The following is a 20,623-nucleotide window of genomic DNA, read 5'->3' as shown; positions in this document are numbered from 1 at the left end:
AGTTTTGACTACAGTTAGGTGCACATGGGTGGTCTCCGCTGCTTCTTGCATTGTCAGTTACCTGGCCGTATAGGTGTCTGTACTGCATATGGATACTCCCCCTCCTTTGATGTTTTGGTCCAGGTGTTGGGGCCATAACACATGATATGTGGTATAACGTGGTAGTGCTGGTGTGCTGTCAGTAGGCTTGCAGCAGGCTTCTGTCACTGCACAGACATCAATGTTCTCCATACCGGGAAGTGCCTCAGGAGCATGCATATTGCAGTTTACACATCTGGCATTGGTCAGCATTACCCTTATGTTTCTTACCACTTATGTTGTCTAGGGTGGTGAGTTAGTCTTTTTGGCCTTGCCGACGTATGGCTCTATGGAGGTGGCAAAGGCCTTATTCAGTATCCAGACACCCAGGGGTAACAGGTGCAAGCCATCCCTGGAACAGAAGCATGGCTTGTCATGCATGACATCTCAAGCAGACAGACATTAGACCCTCTTGGACTGACAGCTGTAACTGTGCCACCTGTTAAAGCTGATCATTCTGTGTTTGTACTGTGGCATCATTCTTGGTGAGGGTTGGATGTTGCAAACGGCCAGTGTCATACCGGCCTGGAGTACATACTCAGAGAGCTCATCCATGTCTCTTTTCATGTAGTCCAGGGAGGTACATCTCAGGTCATTCACACCAGCATGGACAATGAGTGCATCATATTTCTGGTTGCTTTGGGGTGACCTGCGCACTTGTGTTATGTGGCATATTGTGGCAGCCTACAGGCAGCTTACTGTACCCTTTCCCTTGTTCAGTCTGGTGAGTGGGACAGCAGTGTGTCTGCCTATACAGACACCTATTACAACTGTATCAGGCATGTTGTTTCTCCTTCTGGTCTGAAACTGTTTGGCACACCAGCTTTGTGTACTATGTGTTGCATGTGCTATGTTTGGAGGTTGTGGTTGCTCGGGGTCTGCTTTGGAGGCCTCTGTTGGTGTGGTGTGCTTGTAATTAGGGCCTCCGGAATGTTTTTATGTGTTTATGTGTTTGGTTTACAGTTGTGATAGGTCTATGTGAGACTGAGTTTGTGGTGTATGTGGTTACCTTCCCCTCCTGACTAGTTTTGACAGTACTGAGTTAGGGAAGCTCAGCCTCCGATTTGGATAAATGGTTGCATCTCTCACATATATTTGTATTTATTGGGGGGAGTTGAGGGTTGTCTGTGTACTTGGGACAGGTGTCACATTGCCTCTGGATTCACAGATTCTACTTGTTGTGACTGGCCTTAGTGGATTGTATGTGTGGACATATTTTATTGCCATACTACTGATCAGTGATTACTTCCCTTTTTATGTTTGCTCTATCATGTAGTAGCTTCCTCATTCTCTTGCATGGTTTGGTAATGGCTGGAGTCCAGCATGCCAGATGCCTGCATGTATGGCATTGTGTCTTGTTGTTATTTCTGATTGCATAATCCAAGCATTCCTGGCTGTGTTCATGGAATGCCTGTATAACATGTTCTGCGGTGTGTCCCATATCCTGCACCTGCACAGGGCCTTTCCTGGATTCAACATCGGTTTGGAGGGGTGCAACTTATGCTTTACACATGTTTTTCACTGTGGTTTTCTGGCCAGGGACTGTGGTCAGGATGTGTATATCCGGTGTGATTACTCTATGGTCTGGTCTTACCAGTGAGGGATACACTTCTCATCTTGCCATCCAGTACGCATGTTGCTGATTATCACATCCAGTATGCTTACCCCTCTTGTGGGAATGGTGCATTGTTCCTGGGCATTTTGGTTTATGGATTCTGTGAACTTTTATCCTACTGTGTTGGTGCTAGTATAGCGCTCCCAGTGTATGTCTGGGTATTATCAGGCAACCAATATAATGTGGTTTGGGGAGCTTGATATATTCCTGTATTCCAACATAGGCCAGGTGCAGTTCCTGGTATTAGGACTGTAGTCTTCAGCAGGCTATATACTGGGAGGTGGTTTTAGCCATTGGTATTTGACCATGGCTAATCCATGCTGCTTCTTGTTGTGGTACCAACATGGGGGTGTGGTTATCCTTGACAATTATTGCTAGTCACCCTCCTTTTGTAGCTTTTTCCATGTTTTGAGGCTATACAGCACAGTATGAGGTGTAACCTGGTAGTGTTAGGGTGCTGATGTGAGCCTTGACCCAGTTTTCTATTACAGGACTGATATCAACATTCTCCATACTGTGTGCATTTACACTGCACGCATCTTGCTGTTTAGACTTCTGGCATTGGGTAGCATTACATCTAGGTTCCTATCCCTTGTGGTACCTATGAAGGTGGGTTTGTGTTTTGAGACTTACCTATTCAGGGCATGCTGTGGGTACTGACAGCCTTTGCCAGTATCCATGGGGCCTGGACTGATAGGTGCATGCCACCCCAAGCAGGTCGTGCATCATGTCATGCTCAGCATGTCTTCCCAGGCTGAAACACATTGGCTCCCCTTTGACTAACTGCATTACTTCAGCCAGTTATTGCAATTGATCATCCCATCGTCATTTTGTGGCTTCATGCTTGGTGAGGGTGCATGTTAGTCAGGGTCCTCAAGTGTGCATATAGTACATGGTGTTACATTACTTAACACATGGCATTCATGCCTCAGGTGGTGCTGCAGGGCTGCCTCTGTCGGATGCACATATTACACTCCCTGTACATGTTTGTGAGCAGGTCATGTCATTTTAGGCATCCCTGTTATTATTTGAGTGAGTCAGAGAGGGGTATCATTCCCAGGGTTCCTACTGAGCCAGTGTATGTGCTATGCGTTGCCTCTTTGCCAAGGCCAGGGCATACTGGGCATGCCTCCTTCTGCCTACTGGGGCAGGCTCAGGTTGTTCCTCCTCCGAGTCATGCTCTGCCTGTGATGGCCTTGGCAATGGTGGGGGGCTGTTTGGCCCAGCCCTATGCTGGTCCTGCTGCAGCTGTTTTCGCAAGATCATATTATGTAGCATAGCACATACCATGACAATTTGGGTACATGTAGTTGGTGAGTACTGCAAGGCTCCACCAGATGTGTCCAGACACCGGAACCGTGACTTCAGCAGCCCAAACACATGCTCTATTACATTACGTGTTTGTGCGTGTGCCTCATTATGGCGTTCCTGTTCAGGTGTGTGTGCATTTCTGATGGGTGTCATCAGCCACAGCTCCAGTGCATAACCTGCATCCCCCACTAGGTGTCCGTGTGGGATGTCCCCATTGGCAAATGTCTGGTACAGCTGCGTCAAATGCCAGATGCAGGAATCATGGTAGCTCCCAGGGCAGCCAGCACACACATTCATTATTATGCCCTGGGCATCACACACGACCTGACAGTTGATGGAGGGGAAGCCCTTGTGGTTAATGTAGGCCCTACCCTGCTCACCTGCTGGTGCTTTGATGCGTATGTGCATGCAGTCTATTGCATCCACTACCTCAGGGTATTCCACTATTTGCTGGAAGAGATGCATATTGCTGGCCAATACCTCACGAGCATTGGGGAAATATACATGATCACCGACATGTGCTGACATGGTATCCAGGAACTGGTGCAGTACCCTGGAGGCTGATGCCTGTGATATCCCCATCATATCACCAGTTGGTCTCTGGAAGGTACCTGTTGCTAGTATTCTTAGGCCAACACATACCTTAGTTTCCACTGGGATGGGTTTTCCTCTGTTGGTTCTGTGTGTGAGGCGTGGCCTGCACAGCTCAACAATTTGCTGCAAGAGGTTTCTGTCCACTCTATAGCGCTCCACTATCTCCAGCTCATGTAGCCCCTGGTAGGTTACCCTGGGCCTGTACACTCTTCTCTGTCTCCTCACTGTGGGTTGTCCAGCAGTATTCACATTATCATCACCCTCAGCATGTTGCATATGTTGCCTTATAACAGCAATGGCAGCCCCTAACATTTTTTATCTCAGTAAAGCTTTTTCAGTTTTCACTTCTATTAGCTTACTTCAGTGTTGCAGTGTCTCTTGAGAGAAACATAATGGACTGTTGTTTGCAGAGTTTTAAGTTCTGGGCTAGTGTTCGGCCTGGGTAATTGCCTGATTCTGATTGTTTTCACCTGCAGCTCTGCTAGTACTCCCTGGTAACTTCCCTACTACTTGGTGTGCTTCCTTTTTCCTTTCTGTTTCCTCAGGGGGGAGCGCCGCGCACACAAGCGCAAAGACGCGCACAGCAGCTAACACGCGAGCACACCTGGTTACATGGACTAAAACTTGCTTATTCTTGTTAAAACGCACACACACCGGAGCACACACGCTTACAACTGTTTACACAGCCTTACATATGCTTACTCAAGCTTACACATGCACACACGCTTACACGTGCGCACACTGTCTTACTCGGGTTTACAGGCACGCACATGCACGCATGCACGCTCAGCAAGAAACTTTGGTGTTATCCACGGCATACACCTTCAATTTCTTGACTTTACCTAGCCTACCTGTTGACACACCTCTTTCAATAAATGTAATTGTCAGCTAACACATGACACTCTGCTCCAATGAGCTTCACTCCTTTCATACATACCCACCACGTGATGTCACCTATCTTCTACTCTGTTACTCCCCTTATCCTACTCCTATACTCCACTGACTGTGCTAATTTCCTATGTAAACTTGCGATTCACTATCCTAACTCTCATTTGCATAGGATTGCCTACTAATGCTTGATTACATCTCTTATACTGAGCTTCCCCCCTTAGCAACCTCTACTCGGTGGCCATGTTGTCTTCAGCCTGCCATTCACTTGCATTGTAAATTCATTTTAGCTATAAAATCCACATTTGTGGATATTAATTATTAATTTTCTGGTTTTTAGGGCTATGGTTAAACCCCGGAGATCGGGATGAAAAAAAAGTTATTTTATTTCTATTTTGCATCACTTCCCATTGCCAATGGCCATATTTTTGGCCATTGGCATACTTCCTCCTGTACATGCATGCTTTTTTTGCAGCTGTCACGGCTCCGTTTTGCTATTTGCAGAACCGTACTCAGTTATAAACTGAGTACATTTCTGCAAATAACACTATTCCTACTCGGACAGGTTCGGGTTTCCTGGATCGCAAATTTACCTCATTTGCATAGCTTTCGCCTGCAATTGAGGTAATTTGCATATCCAAGCCCTGTCCATGTAGGACTCATTTGGAGAGCTCAGTTGCATGCCCCTATCAGCTGTTCCTGGATCGCTCGGCAGACATGTTGGCTGCATGGAGTCTTACTCTACTCTTAGACTCCGTGCAAGCCTTCATGAATCCAGCCCACTGTGTTGGCGATACTGCTAGCAGTTTCTTGGTACTTATGAAAATAAGCATTATTTCCATGTGTACATAATCCTTCAAAAAACAAGTGACTCATAAACTAATGCATGTCTTCTGGTGAAGCCTTAGATGTTGTTGAAGAAAACTGTCCTTGATATTTGCACTGTAAGATACACATCTTAAAAGATGTGATGTGTTATTTATACTGCTAATTATGCAATAAAGCATATGTTTTCATATTTTTGCAAATTTCTCAGTAAACATGAACTCAGAGAGGAATTTTCTGTTGTCATGTAAAAACGTATATCCAGTTAATAAAAGTGTTCTCACAAAATTTGTCTAGCTTGCACAGTTTATAAGATATGACATTTTGTTAGTGAGCATTTAGCAAATAATATAATTCAGGGTTTTTTTGTGAATATTATAATGCATTATAATATGTATAGAAAGACTATGGATGCACTTTTACTATTATTACTGTAAAGAATACTTTTTACTGATAACATTGCAATTTGTACAGTTCTAATAGCTGTTATTGCTTACAAAATATTTACATTTGTTTATCTTATGCTTTTTAAGTTGTTTTTTCTGAAAATGCTTTGGAATGCAAGGTTGTGTTTAGGCTGCTAGAGGTGTAACATTTTGTACTCTATATTTGCTAATGAGTTAAATGTAATTTATGTATCCTCCCTATACCCATCTTTTCAACACAATAGGAACTATTTATTTTATTAGCTTTGAAATATTATTTTGTCAACTTTAAAAATTAAGCCTTGGAAACAATATCTTTTTTCACTGAAAGAAAAATAATACTGAATTTCTTTCCATAATACTATTCTTTTTGGGGGGCGGGGGGGGGGGTTATCATTTAATTGTAACTTATTTTAGTAACGTCATTTCTAAGTCAGTTTAAGTATATTTCTGAATTGCGTTTCCTTTTTGCTTTTGTTATTGGGAATGGAAGTTTTCCCAACAAATCTCTCGTTCTTCTAACAATTTATCATGCTTCTCAGCTAAATGTATTCTTTTCACCATATCTGCTATGTACAGTTCTTGCCTTGTATACGTTTAATACAAAGTTTTTCTAGAGTAGCTAACATCTCCCTCAGTCATGCAGGTTACTTGCACAAAGATTTTCTAAATAAACTGGTCTGTTTCAACTCAAACTTCTTTAACAGTCACTTTCATGGAACTTTTAAAATCTACATTGTTGATAAGAGTTCCTTTTCTATCCAAACATAGCACTGCTGTGCCTTTGTAGCTAATTATGATGGGTAAGCAGCTGATCCTACAAGAAGCTAGACAAGCTGCTTATGACTGATAAGCAGCTGGCCTAGTCCCTTGCAGGACCACAGTCTTTAAAGCATTTTGACTTGCATGCTTGCAACACGACTGACTCTTTCACATCACAGGACCTTGATGGTACAGTATATATAATAAGTTGTTTGAGCATTTCAAATCCACATACTTGTTTATAACTCCATCCTTCAGCTACATCTTGCTTTGTCAGCTTTGTAGAGGCATTATTTTCTTAAACATGCCAAGTTTAAGTCCTGTAAGAAACTCCAGAATTCCTAAAACATCTGTAATTCCTGTTTATCTTCTAGCATTGCAGTTTTCATAATTACTCTTCACCTGTTCTGTATCTGCCTTTAGTCGCTATGGTGTTGAAATGTGACTCATGTTTTTCATGCTGGTCACTCTTATTTTGCATATGCTGCATTTAACTTATAATGATGCTCTCTCGATCTGCTTAGCAGATGTAACAGTCTCATGTCATGTTGTTCTTGTGCCTAACCCACACTAGCAGATCATGGCTTATGTTTATAACAGCTTCAAAATCTTCAATAATTTATCCAACAAAACTTTTTATTATCTTTGGTTCTGCCAAAATTCCAAACAGAAGTCTAAGTAATCTTTACCATCTTAATGGCTACCAACTATTTATGCATTTCTGAGCTTTATTCGTCAAACTTTTTTATAACTGTGTACTAATAATTTCATTTTGATCTGTGCACGTTCATTGCTTTTTATAAGGTCAGTTCTATTCATCTTAACAGTCTGACTGTTGCTTGAATATTTTTTGCGTCAGAAACTGTTTTGTTTCTATTAGTGAATAATGCAACTCATCAGATTCACAGGCAGCAAATTCATAATTTTTGGTTCTGTTCTTTAGCTCAGAAGAATAAACACCTATAGTCTTTAAAGTACATTGTACTCTTGTAAAAACACAAATGATGAATTAAAGACAAGTTCTTTCAAGCATTATGAGAATTACTGAACTTCTCTGTGATTGATAATGTTTTCCTCATCTTAAAGGCTTCTTCCCCAGTGACATATATAACACTGGTGTACTATAACATTTCAGTCTTCTCAACTTTACCAGTCACACTGAAGAAAACATTAAGGTGTAATGTGTTATACTTCAAAATATAGAAAGATTATATAAAGCCTATCCTTCACATTAAAATTGTCAACTAATAGTGGATTGATACATTCAAGCACTGTGTCTTGTAACAAAGTAACATCACTGATATGGCAATCCCTAAAATGTATTGCTACCAGACTTTCTGTTTTAATTGCTTAATATCTCTAATATGTTCCCTTATTCTACATTTGAAAGACCTTTTAGATTCACCAATATATAGTAAATTACATGAACATTTAAGAGCATAAATCATGCAGACAGAAGTACATGTATATCTCCCATTGGATTAAGATATTATATCAGATAGTCTGATATAAATAAGTTTGCTATTCAAAATACAAAACTTGTTATTTTGCATTGTTTTCCTAGAGCACATAAAAACATGCATGTCCCACAGGGCAGAGCCATTAGTCCTGCTTGTAATTATTTTCTTTTGAATATGGGTTAATGTCTACATGAATATTTATATATGCACCTTTGCATCTTTGTTAGCTATTGCTTCCCTTTATGCCTGGTATGTCAGCTGATGTCTGCTTATGCACATCATCATGAATGAATGTACCTTTCAAGCTACTGCAGCATTAAACTCTGAATGTCTTTTACTATTAGTAGAAGATTTATACTGCTCCTTCCCAACAGTGGGATTGGTACTTTTATTGTATTGTGTTTAAGGTTCCTTTTCAGTTAGCTATAGCTATTTATTTACAGATTATCTGACAGGACCATCAACTCCTTTTTCAGCCCTAAATGTTTTAAAAAATGTTTAGAAGATTCATGGATGAATGCAAAGAAACATTCAAAAAGTGCTAGAATAGCAGTGTTAATATGCACAGAAAACTTACTAAAATGTAAAGCTGTTCACATTCAACAAATTGATTGGATGAAAATTTAAAGATTATAAGTTGCACCATTATGAGAGAGCAGAAACAAGCAATACATCATATCATACCTTTTGCATATGTGCTTGTGGACTCCTCAAACATAGAAGGCTTTTGCTTGTTTAAATCCAGAGAGGCAAACACTGATGACAACATAACAACATCCTGCCATTAAGTTCATATGCTTACATTTTTTTTTACAAATCCCCAGTCATATGAAATTTAAACAACACTATAACCACACCACGTGCAAGGTGTTTATCATGGAATACAAATTATTTATAATTGCCAAGGGTATGCCAAGATAGATAAAAAAAGAATTGTCAGGATCATTTTGGTACACAGTGCAAAACATAAATACTTATTAAGTTACACTTCTGTATACTTCTATAAAAGCATATGCTTACACAATTAATGTTCACACAATTAAGTCTATCTGTAGATATAGATGATGTATATATATATATATATATATATATATATATATATATATATATATATATATATATCTACAGCAAGTAGCATGAGAAAAACCACTGAAGGTTGATACTATAACGCCGTATTAACAAACAAAGAAAAATACAGTATCACCACCGTGGCTATTAATGTAAAAAACTTCAATAACATAACCTAAATGGTAAAAACATGAGATAAGTGCTTTCAGACAACTTCTCTGACCTTCCACAGATCTAAAAGTATCATGTTACTATGGACTATTTAAATAAACATCAGCTAATAAACAATAAGATTTAAGACGATGGCCTCTCAAAGCTGGTTTTAAAGGAATACAAGTATTCAAAATGTGAGGTGAGTCCACTTCCAAATCATTAATCTATTTCATCTCTGCCTGCTCCATGCGTAATGTTAAATCACCTTCTCTGAAATTTTCTGTGACAATTTGTGGAACCTTAAAGGAAAAGGAATGAGAGATGTAAGTCATAATATGTCTAATGTCTTTGAGATACATATCACTGATATGTTTTGAAGTCCTTTCCTTAAGCTGCTGATTGGTTTTGCCAATATAAAAAGAATCACAATGTTGGCAACAACTTTGATATTCTGGTCTCGGCCATTTGAAATTCAAAATTTTGAAACTTCAAGCTTTAGAAGTAGATCTGTATGAATATATGTATGAATATATATATATATATATATATATATATATATATATATATATATATATATATATATATATATACATATATGGGTCTACTTCTATTCGCTGACAGCCCATTTCACTGAAACCCATTTCGTTGACAGCTCATTTAATTGACAAACATTCTAGGTGGGGGGCTGTGCCCCACACCCCCAATGTGGGGGACTGTGCCCCCACACCCCCCCAACTATATATAACAACTCCACAGTCGCACAACAGTGGGGAGGGGGGCAAAACCCAGGTTTTTGCCTTGAATACTTTTGTCAATGAAATGAGCTGTCAACAAAATGGGTTTCAGTGAAATGGGCTGTCAGCGAATAGAAGTAGACCCATATATATATATATCTATATATATATATATATATATATATATATATATATATATATTGATGTTGAACTAGTGTATCTGCAACCTGCTATGCTATGCAACAGATATTTAAGCATGCCTTACTTGAAAGGCTGCTGTGTAATTTTTTCACCTTTTATTTGGCCTCGTTATTTTAACTACAGAGGGATTTAATTGATCAGTCACAGCATGAAGTTATGGGAAAAAGTAGTGGAAGCTAAGTTAAGAAGGTAGGTGATGATTAGTGATCAGCAGTATGGTTTCATGCCAGAAAAGAGCACTACAGATGTGATGTTTGCTCTGAGAGTGTTGATGGAGAAGTACAGAGAAGGTCAGAAGGAGTTGCATTGTGTCTTTGTGGATTTAGAGAAAGCATATGACAGAGTGCCTAGAGAGGAGTTGTGGTATTGTATGAGGAAGCCAGGAGCGTCAGAGAAGTATGTAAGAGTGGTATAGGATATGTACGAGGGTAGTGTGACAGCAGTGAGATCTGCGGTGGGAGTGATGGATGCGTTTAAGGTGGAGGTGGGATTACATCAAGGATCAGCTCTGAGCCCTTTCTTATTTGCAATGGTGATGGACAGGTTGACAGACGAGATCAGACAGGAGTCCCCGTGGGCTATGATGTTTGCAGATGACATTGTGATCTGTAGTGAGAGTAGGGAAAAGGTGGCATAGACCCTGGAGAGGTGGAGATATGCTCTGGAGAGTAGAGGAATGAAGGTCAGCAGGACTAAGACAGAATATATGTGTGTGAATGAGAGGGAGGATAGAGGAATGGTGAGTATGCAGGAAGTAGAGGTGGCGAAGGTGAATGAGTTTAAATACTTGGAATCAACAGTTCAGAGTAATGGTGAGTGTGGAAGAGAGGTGAAGAAGAGAGTAGAGGAAGGATGGAGTGGGTGGAGAAGAGTGTCAGGAGTGATTTGTGACAGACGAGTACCAGTAAGAGTGAAAGGGAAGGTCTACAAGAGGGTAGTGAGACCAGCTATGTTATATGGGTTGGAGACAGTGGCACTGACAAAAAGGCATGAGTCAGAACTTGACATGGCAGAGCTGAAGATGTTAAGATTTGCACAGGGTGTGACGAGGATGGACAGGATTAAGAATAAGTATATTAGTGGGTCAGCCCAGGTTGGAAGGTTTGGAGACAAAGCCAGAGAGAGGCAAGATTACATTGGTTTGGATATGTGCTGAGGAGGGATGCAGAGTATATTGGGAAAAAGATGCTAAGGATGAAGTTGCCAGGTAACAGGAAAAGAGGAAGGCCTAAGATAAGGTTTATGAATGTGGTGAGAGAGGACATGCAGGTGGTTGGTGTGACAGAGCAAGATGCAAAGGACAGGAATAAATGGAAACAGTTGATCTGCTGTGGTGACCTCTAATGGGAGCAGCCAAAAGAAGAAGAAGAAGATTTCAGCTGTTCCTGTTGCAGCAGATTAGGAGAAATGTAAGAAATACTATCCAGCACTGCTGTGAAATTTTGTCTTTTGGGAATTATTGTTACATCTGGAAACTTGCTTAGCTTAAAGTGCACCATGATTTATTTTCAAACTCTGTGTAGCAGACTTTTTTAATCTTCAGAGAGGTTTTAAATGAGTTCTTAAGTCTTTTACATAGAAGTCTCCTGTATTTAGCATTTTGAGGGCTTTCTTACTTATTTTTTTTTTACTTGCTGTATTGCTAAGAAAAACATTTTAGTATCCTTTTATTTGTTAACTACACAAACCAACTGAATGAAGTATCCCTTTTTAGGGGTGACTTAGGGTAATGTCCGGTTAAGAGATTTGATCAAAGTCACACAGTAGGCAAATAGAAGTGAAAGGATTTAAACCCTGTACTTTTGACTGTAGCAAGTGATCTGTTAATATCTCAGAGCCGTATGTGCCAGACAGCTCCATCTCATGTAAAGCAATATGTGTTGCACAGGTATGCATTTTTCTGAGCAATAAAAACTATTAAAGTGTACTGAATGGAATTACTGACTGACTGCGCGACTGACTGTATCCCTCAACTGACTTACCAGAAAGAAAGAAGTTAACAAGGGACAGGAGATAAATATGAGGCAAGTTTAGAGATGCTCTGCATAATGTAGGCTCATAAGAGAGATCCTACTCTAAGTCACTTTAAAAGTTAACAAAAACAACACATTTTGCATCAACATGCATTTTCTGAACAGCAAAAAATACAAAACAATAATGATTAGTATTACGGACTATAACCTTAGTGACATTTAGCCTTCAGTGATTATCAGAAAATGAAGAAGTGTGTAAAGTCTGACACCTAGTATACAGAGAATTAAGACTGCAAGTACTTAACAAGGTGTTTCTTGTAGATGAAGGTACAAGGTTTTATTCTTTCTATCTCTAAGCAAGTCACTTAACCAGACAGTTTTCATAAAAAAGTGGATTTATTTTATTAACAAGTATTAAAAGTTTGAATAAGTGAAGTAGAAAAAGATATTGAAAAATTGTCAAAAGTGAAAAACTGTTCTGAAATTATCAATTACATCCTTAGGGCTGTCCGAGTAATGTTTTGGTCTCCAGGGCTGAAGAAACACACACACACACACACACACACACACACACACACACACACACACACACACACACACACACACACATGCACACATATATGCTTGCACCCCCTCCGTTCTTGACTTGAAAGTGGAAGCTTGGAGGACTGAAAAGTTTGTGATTTGCAGCTTCTCAGCTGGCCACAATTTCTGGCTGTACAATGCCATTAGCTCTACCAAAGATTTTCATACAGCCAGCCAACTGAGATTTGAAATCCAACTGTGCTTTCTCCAGCAGTCCATGCTTGTGCATTATGGCTGTGCTCTAGTCGTAGAATACTGTCAGTAAAGCTATGCAGGAGATTTGGGTAGGACCTCCGATTGATACCCTGCTGTCACACCATGGATCCATGGATATTTTTTGTTCCAGGGACTTGGGCACTCACTGAAATGCACAATTACACAGGGAGGCATGCCCCCCTGTGTGTCCCAGTGTAATGTCAGTCCTGGCAGTCGACAACCTCACTATCATTTAGAACACAATCCATTTCATATTGCCATTTGCAAATTGATTTAGTCATTGTGGTAATTATTTGTTTTACTGCATACCACTGTTTGACAGGAACATACAGTGACATGGGTGCAAGAAACCTCACAAAAAGAGCCCAAGTGCAAACTAATAATTTTTGCAAGGGAAGTGATAGAGAGTACAGAAGGAGAGAATGAAGCACAATGTTCCTTTAAAACACTAACAACATGGCACCACTCAGAATATTTTTACAGGTTGTAGGTTTAATTTCTCTGTTAATGTTGTGCTCTCTAATGATTTATCAAGACTCAGTGCCTAGTGAACATCCTTTTGTGTAAAGAAAACTGGCATAGTGATAACTCAGGCAGGAAAGCTTTAACTCATTACATCCTAGTGATGCCTCTAGGTAGATAGGATCATAGGATCATAGGAAGTTACTAGGCTAGTGGCCCTAGGGCCCTTACAAGCCAAGCCAAGTTTTTACCCTTATTTCCATCTGCATCTGCAGTTAACTCATACTGATACCTCTATGCTTCAAATATTGCTTGTTTATATTTGCAGCAATAATTCCAAAATCATGCAAAGTACAAGGTTTTAAAAGATTTCATCTTAAAGCTTACACAATAGTAAACTCAATTGTATTAATATCTGACCTCTGTCTTGTGCAGGTAAATAGATAGCAACTGTTATTTTTATGATATTAATTTATATAGATATAATTTTCACATTTTTCAAATTTTCTCAACAACCAAGTAACACAGGCAGAATTCCTTGGCCTCAAATGAAAGCTCTCAGCCTGATGTATAAAATGCTGCTGACAATATGTGTGTAACTTCAGTGCTTATTGAGATATTTTAAGCTGTTTACAAAATATTACAAATGTAATAGTTACTGTGTTTACTGTGACTTTTAAAACTCGGTTTACGATGTACAATCTAAAGAATACTACCGTATAAAAATAGTTTGTGCTGAAGAGTTTGCTATTTATACTAATTTCATAATCCTTATGGTTCCAAAGATATGAACATTTGTATGAAATGTTAGGACATAATTTGATTCTGTGAAAAGGCTTAGGCTCCACCCATTGGAAGTTACAGTGCAAACTTCCTGAGCTCCATTAGAGTGAATAATTTAATATCTGTGTGAAGACAGGTGAAGGCTGCTAGTCTAGCCAGATATAATTCTATAGATAATTCTGTCATTTGTAAATATTAATGTAAGCCACAGGCTTGTTCTCTTAAATGTGAAAATACTGCATTAGATATTGAACTGCAAAAATGTAACAACAGTGCACTCTGCTGTAAAAAAGCTAAGTCACGCATTTCATGACTGCCTTTAATGTTAAAATTCAGAGCCGATATGTCTAGAGGGAGGCATCCTGACTATTGTTTGAAGACCAGAGTTTATGGCTAGAATTTGCATGTATAAATGTCCTTTATTGCTCTGGTTTCTGACCAGGTGTAAAGAATGTAAATGTAGTTTCTGTTAGCCTGGGAACACCAGAGAAGTGTGAAGAATGATGTAATGTGAAGCAGCTCTGTGTTATCAATTTAAAGAGAGAGAATTGGAGAGCTCAGAGCATTTTGTCTTCAAAACGTCCATCACCAGCACTGTCTTGTTCTTTAAGTAAGTTTATTTTAGAACTGTGTTTTCTCTTAGATATAGCTAGGAAATAGGAAGATTAGACTTGTTTGTTTTTCTGTGATGTCAGAACTTTTCTTCTGTATTATTTTAAGTATTTCTCTTTGATCTCTGAACTCGAGTAGTACTGTGTAGTATGAAGTATTGTCTTGTTTTTTTATTATTTATTATTACATATTTTTAAACCTTTCAGCTGTGGCTGTCTTGTGTAGAGATAATTTAAGCTCTAAGAGTACATTGCATGTATCTAATGATACTGTACCAAGTCAATGCAAATAAGTCTTGACTGTTAGGTTGCCCTTACCATTTGGGTAATAATATTGCACAGTAATAATTGGACACCCTTTTAATGGCCTTTGAGTAGCTGATAAATATTAGCTGGGTGGTGGCAGTGATTTCTACCGTATAGTCTGGGTAAAAGGAGCACAGCTGGAGAACCTGTGCCAGCCTTCCCCAGGAGTGTCTGTATGGTTGTATAAACTCTTATCTCAAAGTGTGTGTGTGTGTGTGTGTGTGTGTGTGTGTGTGTGTGTGTGTGTGTGTGTGTGTGTGTGTGAGTGTCAGCTACTTGGGCAAGAACATGAAGCCCTGGTTGGACAGAGAGGGTGCTGGAGGTTTTAGCTTGCCCAGGCTGAAATCTGGACCCTATAGCTGTGCCAGTGGGGAATCTTATTGGGGATCTAGAGAGAAAGGGAGAAACCAGCCCCAAACTGACTGTAATCTCTGTGTGCTCTTAAGGGAAATTGTACTTCACTGTGTGTGTGTATTTGTTATCCTTTCCCAATATGGACGCCCCTCACTGATGTTAGTGATGAGGATTGAGGCTCCTTGATTGCTGAGCCAGTGCACGGGTGTCACAATCTGCTTTATTTATACATTTGTCACATGGATGTATGCACTGATCCAAAAACAATTTTAGCACCAATCTACTCCCAAGACAACAAAGACGTTTACAAAAATATACAGCAAAATATAGGTGTTTCCTCTTCCTCAAGCCTTTGTTATCTCATATAATTAGGGGTAGAACTCCAATATTTTGGATGCAGTGGGAAATGTAGCACTGTGGAAATAGTTTCCACCCTCTTAGATAAGTCTCTATGTTAGCAAAGATATTATTGGTTTGATAAGATGCATTTTGCTTACATAAGGTAATACATACTGAACTAGTGTTACTTCATTGGTTGATGACTGAAGGCTCATGAAGCAGAGCCCAGTTTGATCCAGTGAGTTCTGATGTAGTTAATTCAAGGTCACTAAACTCAAATACTCTCTTGATGTATTCTTCCTGTTGTCAGATGTTAATTTATTTGACCCCTTTAGCTTTAACTTCAAAAGATGAGAAGGACATGGCGATGAGGCATAAAACTACAATATTCATTGGATTAAATCACTTGATGAAAACATGCAGTTTTCTTCCATTTGCTGCAGATGGATTTTGCTGTTACCCTAAGGTACAGTCACCCCAGACTTGATTATATTAAGTCCAAGAGTACAGGGGGTAACTCCCCAGTTTGGAGGGCTTGCCTGACCCCACAATCAAAATATGATTTTGTAAAGTGAGCAATTCACTTTGTTTGCAGTCAATAAGATTTTTTAAAGGACTGTCATGGAACCCTGCTAATACAATGCAGAATAAAATGTATGCATGTTACATCAGTACTATCTGCCACTTCCACAGATTCTCTCCAGCAAAAGGCAGTAGGATTGTTGTGCATGTTAGAAATCCATTTAAAACACTGAAAAGTTCAAGGCCAGTTATAAAGTTATTGTGCATGTCAGAAATCCATTAAATACATTGAAAAGATCACAGAAGTTACAAAGTTATTATGCATGTTAGAAATCCATTAAAAACACTGAAACGTTCAAGGCCAATTGCAAAATTATTGTGCATGTTAAAAATCCATATAAAACACTGAAAAGATCAAGGCCAGCTGCAATGTCGTTGTGCATGTTAGAAATCCATTTAAAACACTGAAAAGATCACATCAGTTACAAAGTTGTTGTGCATACTAGCAACCATTTAAAACACTGAAAAGATCAAGGTCAGTTACAAATTTGTTGTGCATGTTAGAAATCCATTTCAAACTCTGAAAAGATTAACACCAGTTGCAAAGTTGTTGTGCATGTTACAAATTGATTTAAATCATTGATCATATAAAGTCCAGTTGCAAAGTTGTTGTGCATGTTAGAAACCCATTTAAAACATTGAATAGATCGAGGCCAGTCAAAAAGATACAGTGCATATTAGACATTGATATAAAACACTGAAAAGATCTAGGCCAGTTACAAAGTTTTTTGTCAAAAAGGAAACTGGAGACAGGTATGTGAGAAGAGCATGACATTTACAAATGACTGCCAGCATGCATAAAGCTACTGTCTGCCCAAGTGGTAAAAGATATGCGTCAGCATGTGATCTGTTGCTGTGTTGTACCAACCTGGACAGTACCGCTTATTTAAAAGGAACCCTTAATGTAAGATATTTGTTGACTTGAATAACATTTGTTTCTCTATATGTTCACAGCAGGGATGTGTATGAATATTTATGTGTGCTGGCATCTGTTCTTTGCTTCTAGAAAAATAAATAGTTGTTTTCTTACAAGTGACTTTCATGAAATACACTGCTTTTCTAGATAGTCTGAGAAGAGACTGGGCATCAGGTAGTGGTTTCTTTGTGAAGGGGTATGATTCTCACTTCAAGTGTTAGAATTCTTGTGTTGAAATCCAAGACATGCACAATAGTTTGTGAGAGGGTTTGGCATAATAGTTAAGGTCTTTACCCAACTAATACAAGATACAGGGTTTGATTCTGGCATCTGGCTATTAGCTTATGAAAGTATGCATACCGATAGCCTCGTCTTTACCTGTGAGTACAATTTCCTTCTTACTAATCCAACCTTGTGGCATCATGGCTACTAGTGTAAATTTCTAAAATATCATTAGACAGAGGGCCTCTGCCTTCTCTGATGTTTGTTTCTCATCTTTTGCCATTGATAAATACAGCACTGTACTGGAAGTCTGCTCACTGTGGAAGCATTGTTGTACATGTCTGTGTTGACAAATAGTCAGACATTTACTTTCCAGTGCCTCACCTTTAACAAATAGTAAATTCATCACAGTTTACAGTTATGCGTAGGGGGCATGTTTACATGTCTCTCTCTTTTTATATGGATAAACACATAACTTCTGTTCAAAGTCAATATGTCACCTTTCAGTTGCACTTAATGCCATCTTATTTTATATATGCACTATGTAACCATGATAGTTTGCTGAAGTAAGGGGCTGGTAAGATTTAGGGTCAGATTCTCCCAGATCAGGTGAATCACATGTGTGCAAATAAAGCACTGAAATACACAGGAGAAATGTCTCTTTAATATGCAAGTTTAAAACGTTTGCCAACAGGCTTTTTCAGACAACAAATAGGTGAACAAAAAGGTGAATCACACATAGAGATTAAAATTCACAAGATACTTAACACGTATCTATAACTATGCATTATGGTATCATGGCATGATTTATAGTGATAACATCGTTACATAGTTTCAAAGTAACATAGACACATGACTACATAATTACATAGACACGAGTTGCATCAACAGAAAGTTCAATTTAATCAGTAGAGCTTGAAGAAAAATTGTGACAGCCAATAGTTACATGTGTGAAAAGGAGTCCTGTAACAAGGGGTAGAGATACCTGCAATATATCTTCCATACATTATTATCTGTGACAGTGATAAAACAGATGGATTACTTTGGTGTATTTAGCACTGACAGTTCATCACTTTCTTCCAGCACTATAAATACATCAAAGCATGGGAAACCATGAATTTACCAACCTCATATTTTACTTGTACCTGTAAATAAATAGACTGCTTTACTACCCATAGCTGTCACTCATTTACCTTTCTTGTATAAATGAAAAATATGCAGTATAAAGAAGACTGTACTGTATTAACCTCACTAGGCAACCATCCCTGGGGAAAACAGGTGCTGTTCTTATTTTATATTTCAGCACAATGAAAAATAGAGATATATTTAAACCTATACTACACATGCCTTAGAATCATACCTTTTTTGTGTATAGCAGAGGGCTTTGATTTCCAGTGCTGTCCCTTTCTCACCTTTCACCAGATGTAATACAGCACAATAATTACAAAGTAACATAGATGCATGGCATGCATATATCCTTTCTGTGATGAAAAACAAATGCCTCAGAACATTCAGTCCTCACCTGTATATGTCTATGAATGCTATATAGTGTTTGGAGACTTGCACTGTACCACAGAACCTACTCATTTAAATTAGCAGAAGTCTTTTGTTTCTGTATTGGAAGGCCTGCACCTTTCATGAGCATGGATTAAATTATAATGTATTAAAATATATCCTATGACTTTTCCACATATTGCCCCTTCTTGTGGAAAAGCAGATTCACCAAACTGCTGTCACTTCCTCACTTGCCACCAGAACTATAAACACCACTGTTGATAGGACTGCACTTTATTGTTTTTACTATAACCTTGTCTCTGCCAGTGAGCACAGGACTTCAGTCTGCACTGACACCACTTATTGATGATGCAGATGTACTGAGTGTAGGAAAGTTTAGACTCTCTTTTCTTTTCTACAACGTATATACATTCACAAGGATAAATCAACACAGTATTTAGATCCTCAGTTTTTCCACTGTGAAATGTAGTACACAACTCAGAAATACACATTTTATTGATGATACCCTTTACATATTCCTGCAAATGCAGAAAATGCTTTGATGTCATGTGCTTAAGACTGTGACATCCCCTCTTCTGGGCCAGTAATCAAGAAGCCTGAATCTTTACCACTAACATTGTTAAGGGACATTCACTTGGAACAAATATAGATACACACAATATTTCCAGACGCAGCTGTCTGCATCAAGCACAATTTCCCTTAAGAGTACACAGGGAGCACACTCAGTCCAGGGGCTGGGTATCCCTCACTCCCTCTCTCCAGGCCCCCAATAAGACTCCACACTTGCATAGCTGTAAAGTTGAGTCCTCAGTTGATTGTCCAAGCCAAGTCCTCCACCACTCTCTCTGAGAAACCAGTGCTCTGTGTCCTTGCTCCAAGTAGCTGACACACACATTCTTTGAGATTTGATTTTCACACACACACACACACACACACACACACACACACACACACACACACACACACACACACACACACACACACACACACACACACACACACACACACACACACACACACACACACACACACACACACACACACACCTGGGGAAAGCTGGTACAAATTTACTAGCTATGCCACTCAGCCCAGACTATAAGGTAGTTACTGCCACAAGAAACTCCAAAGCCAGCTACTCTAAGGCTCTTACAAGGGTACCCAATTATAATGACTGAAATCAATACTAATACAAATGGTAGTGTTTGATCAATGCAGTAAGGCTTTCAGAAGTGGCCACAGTGTCATCCAGTAAACATAAGTACTCTCAAATGTTAGAATATTCTCTAAAAGACCAGCCAAAAAAGTTTAAATATATTAATAATAAATAATAATAAACATGGAAATACTAAATATCTATTTACAATAAATGCCAGAGTTTCAAACACAGGGAATATTAAAATAGCACAGATGAATAGATTCACACAGATATAGAAAAACAGTACTTAACTAATCTCACTATATTTTTCTTGACTAATCTAAAGAATTACTATTCCCTGATTACTTACTAAAGCAAGTCAAGATGAAGTGGGTGACCAATCCTTCTATGTCAGGTTTCAAAACAGACTGCCCTGAAACTTCTGTCTCATCTGGTATTAAAACATCATTTTTATCCTGGATTACAGAATGACATCACATACACCTGGTC

The sequence above is a fragment of the Protopterus annectens genome, chromosome 11.part0 (genome assembly GCF_019279795.1).
Source record: "Protopterus annectens isolate FY-2018-M chromosome 11.part0, PAN1.0, whole genome shotgun sequence".
NCBI classification, from domain to species: domain Eukaryota; kingdom Metazoa; phylum Chordata; order Ceratodontiformes; family Protopteridae; genus Protopterus; species Protopterus annectens.
The sequence above is the reverse complement of the archived record's forward strand: the minus strand, read 5'-3'. Positions refer to the sequence as shown.